We start from the raw sequence: 4434 nt of genomic DNA, 5'->3' as shown, positions 1-4434 counted from the left end.
TGCCTTATAATTCGAGTGGAGATATTGTCAACAGCGCAACGCGCATCGCCTTCTGAAAAAGCAAGAAGCGAAATTTCATTCTTTTACAGTGAAGCTGTCTATAGCTAGGATTTGGCGGATCGTGGTCGCGCGTACAATAATTTTTCACGCGTGGGCCGATCCCAAAGATAGGGCAATACCGGGTCGACCTGCGGCGGAAGTGAAGCAGGCGCTAAACTGTTTGTCGCAGTATGTACGATAACAAGGTTAATGGCCTTACTAATAAGTGCCAGGTGCGTCATGTGCGTGATTTTTTAGAATGTAAAAGAAATGTAGTGCAGAAAATTCTTTTCAAGTGCGGGAAGTACTATGTCGGTCAGACTGACTAGCCGATGCATAAATGTAAGGTTAAGATAGCACTTGGCCAGCTTGAGGGGAAGGCCTTACACGCATGTGGCAATGCTCTGTGCGCAATGTTCTTTGAGCATGTGTAAGCCCCTGTTTGAACAAACCACTACTTCGTACGTTAGTCTTAATCAGACATCAAGTGAAATTGTAGAAGCTTGGCATATATCTACTCTGTAAGGAGCATGTGTTAGCCATCCTTTTGTCGCTGTGAATGATAGTGAAATTAAGTTGCTCAATATTAGACGATAGTGTGTCGATTATGCTGCAATTCTGAATGTTGTTATCATGTGGAACGGATGCTCTGTTGCCAATGCGCGGTAATCATGAGATGGTTCTCGAGGGTATATATATGCTGTTTTTAGGAATAAAAGTTCAGTTGTCAGACTGCGCTGGTCGTTGTGCCTTTTGCTTGTTGTCTTCGTTTGCTGTGCGCAATACTTTCCACAAAGAACTATAACTGCTCATGCAGTAAGAGCTAGTTCACGGTTCACGGCTAATCCATTTTTCCTTTGTTTCAGCTGTCGGGGACCGGCCCTCTCAAGCGAGAGCTTCACGTTTCCTGCTGCAAGTGCAGTTGCACTGCTGGTGTACGGAGTCAGTGCAAGCATGCAGTGGTTGTATGCCTCTACAACAGCTGTGAGGAGGACAGCTGCACAAGCCGACCTCAGCAGTGGGGAAAGTTCAGCCACAGCAAAGCCCCGGATGCAGCGATCACAATACTTATCAGACGTGTTCCCTCGTAGGTTTGAATACCGTACGTGCTGCATGACAACATTCGCATCAATGTGGCACAACTTAAAAAAATTGCTCACAATGGGAAAAAGGCTCTGAGTAGAAAGTAACACACACACAAGGCTGCCGACCTATAATTGTGAATACAATTTAGTTTTTGTTTTAGGAAGATTTATTTTATTGGCGGACATTGCTATACTCAACCTAGTTAAATACCTTAAGGTATCTTAGTGTTGAGTCGTATAATGTTCAGCTTACTTTATGTGCACATTTAAATTGGAACCGAGATGTGTCAATACACGCCACCTTTTGTCTCCTAATCTGTGGCCACAGGTAAATTATCAACAGCTTCAGCCGTCAAAAGTGTGCCGAGAACAACACTCATGAACTACCCAGGGATAGACTGGCCCTAAAAGAAGTGCTCAAACTGATGGAGCTCAGGGCTGATGAGCTTATTTGCACAGAGGTGCTTGACACTGTTGTTGAACAGGTATGGAAGGCAGCAGAGAAAGACACCCTTGAGAACCTCCTCAAACAAATGTCACACCGGCCCGTGTACCTTGTTCTGAATGAATTGGCGGATGAGGCAACCCAGAGAAGAGACTTTTTGGCGGAAATTAATTCTCATTACAAAGAAAAGTACCAAGAAAACATAACACTCGAGCAAAGCCCATGTCACTTAGCATTATTGACGCAAGGACAATCAAGCTGTACACGGTATGCAGGAAACCTTTAGAGGTGAAAAGCACACAATGGTAAGGAGTGACAAATTTCATGTTTCACAATATGCAGGTGGCATCAGGAGAGGAGGCTTCACATCAGCAATACCAAGGCACACCTGATTCGCACAAAAAAGAATGACAGAAGGCTTCATCAAGCTGCTCAGCAACTTCTGAAATCTAGCTCTTACAAGAGTGCTGCCATGTGCTATGGTGCGTTTTTCACTACACGTTACCAAAATGGAAAGAATAATCCTGGCCGCACTTGGCTAGTGTCATGTGCCCTTATTGGGTTATACACAAAACCATTAGTACTGATTTTGTATAGTGCTCTCACAAAAATATCATTACAGGAAGTAAAACTGAAGGCATAGCACGAGAGAACCTGGAAAGGAGGCTTGGAGCAAGTGTTGTGCTGATAGGACTCCTTCCTTTTATTGTGAATATAGCGTTATTCCCAAACCTCATTGTCATATCTTTGTATTTTCTAGACTAGACTCGTGGTCCTTCCTGAGGAACCTTGGTTGCGCTGCAGCGCTGACGCACTTGTACAGCTTCGTAATCAGACTGTCCTAATTGAAATCAAGTGACCACATAAATTCAAGGATTCACCATTTATTAAGTACGAAGGACGGTACTGTGAGCTTCCATATTTGATAGTCATTGATGAGATAATTGAATTAAGAAAGTCACATCAATACTACACTCAGTTGCAGGTCCAGATGTATATTCTTCATTTGCAGAAAGTTTTGCTCTTTGTGTAGTCAAATCAGTCTGTCATAATTGCTGTGAAGAGGGATGAAGCGTTTTTGTGGGAGCTCATACCTAAAATGGACTATTTTCTTTCAAGCTTTTTCCTGCTTTGTTCTAGCATTATTTCTCCTGTTTCTATCGTGTGTTTTTCTGTTTGGGTTCACAATTTTAAAGAGATATTCTATCAAGTATTGCTGCACTCTACAATAGCATCACTTCCACAAAATTTTTTGTGTCCTCCTAATGTGATATTTTCTCTTTGCTTTAAAAAATCCTTATTTTTGTATGCACTTTAAAAGTTCAAAAGGATGTTCTAAACTGCAGTATTTTAGTCTACATGGTAGTTGTCAGAGCTTTGAAAATGCGGTGCTTTTATTTTAATTGAATGTGTAATAAGTTTAGTCAACATGTAATATTTTAGTGCCACGCAATTCTGGAGGAAAAATTTGTATTTATTTATTTCTACCACGTCTGACGTTTTTTGGTTTGATGAATACAGGTAGGAAAAGTGGAAGAGTGCGTTTTATTATGTTACTATATATTGAGTTGGCATGAGATATCCCAGAGCTTTGAAAATGTGAGTACAGTGCATTCATAATGATTGGTATGTGTCTGGTCTACATGCTATATATTTGTGTCACACTGTTCTGGAGAAATATTTGCATTTATTTATTTTATCATTTGTGATGTTTATAGGGTTTACTACATCCAAGTGGTGTTTAGGTCTACATTGCTATCGGTTGAGTTGGCAATGACTAAGCCGCAGCTTCGAAAATATGAATACAGTTTCTCCAATATATAGTTCAAGATGCCTAACCTATATGAAATATTTTGTAGCGTCACTTGGTTTGAGAAACATGTGCATCTATATATTTTATCCTTTGTGATGTTTTTGAAGTTGATCAATCCAGGTAGAAAAAAATCGAAGAATATGTTTTTGCTAATGTTACTACCTGTTAACTGGGCACAGATACGCCAGAGCTTTGAAAATGTGGCTACAGTGCCTTTATGATTTTCAAAGTATCTAGCCTGTATGCGATGTTTTAATGTTGCTGTATCTAGTCTTAATAAAGTATGAAATTACTATTACAGTTTAGTTTGAATTATGCTAAACCTATAAAAATGTGAAGATGTGTAATGAACTTAGAACACAGGGCTTACCAAACTTACATATACCAAGCTTAAAGGCAGTATTCTTAGTGCAGAAATATTGCTAATGTTGCCAATGTGCAGTTGCTACCTGCGCATGGCATAGAGTTTATTTTTTTCAATGAAGTCACATTAATATTTGTTTTTGTCTTAACCATTGCATTACTACACAGTTGGCATTGCAAGAATTGACTATACTTGGAATTCTTCAGGTTACAACATTTCATAAACTTTTGTGATTTCATATGACTGAAATTCAATGCTTAAACCAAATACTTCATTGTTTGTCTACTCTAGAAGGTTGCCGATACTTGCCTGAAAAACAATACATCAAGATACACTTGATGTGATATGTAAGAGGGTTAGAGACAGCAGATGACAAGCTGGCTAGTTCGTTTAATGTCTACCTTCGGGTTTGATGCGCAATATCCGGCAAATGTTAGAGGATGACAGCACTGACAAATGAAATATTTATTGAAAGCACAAGCTATTGCAAGCAATATCATTGTGCATACAGCAGACACAAAGTAATATTGCAGGGCACCATAAGCTAACTCAGTCATGCTATGCAGCCAGCGCACAACTAAAGAAATCTTTACAAAGGAATAAACTACACGTGCTTTCAGTAGAGTTCTCTTTTGGCTGTGCAGAAAGAGAAATGTGCCAGTGTATCACGATGGCACATTGTGTAGCC

General features: G+C 39.9%; 1 long non-coding RNA gene across 1 annotated transcript; it reads left to right on the top strand.

Annotated features, from left to right (window-relative positions):
• Positions 1 to 915: 915 nt before the first annotated feature.
• Positions 916 to 3986, top strand: LOC129386546 (uncharacterized). The gene is made up of 2 exons (XR_008613903.2): positions 916 to 1141; positions 1912 to 3986. It is a non-coding gene; the product is annotated as an uncharacterized lncRNA (long non-coding RNA).
• Positions 3987 to 4434: the final 448 nt, after the last annotated feature.

The sequence above is a fragment of the Dermacentor andersoni genome, chromosome 4 (assembly GCF_023375885.2).
Source record: "Dermacentor andersoni chromosome 4, qqDerAnde1_hic_scaffold, whole genome shotgun sequence".
Taxonomy (NCBI): Eukaryota; Metazoa; Arthropoda; class Arachnida; order Ixodida; family Ixodidae; genus Dermacentor; species Dermacentor andersoni.
This window is presented reverse-complemented; position numbering and strand designations above follow the sequence as displayed.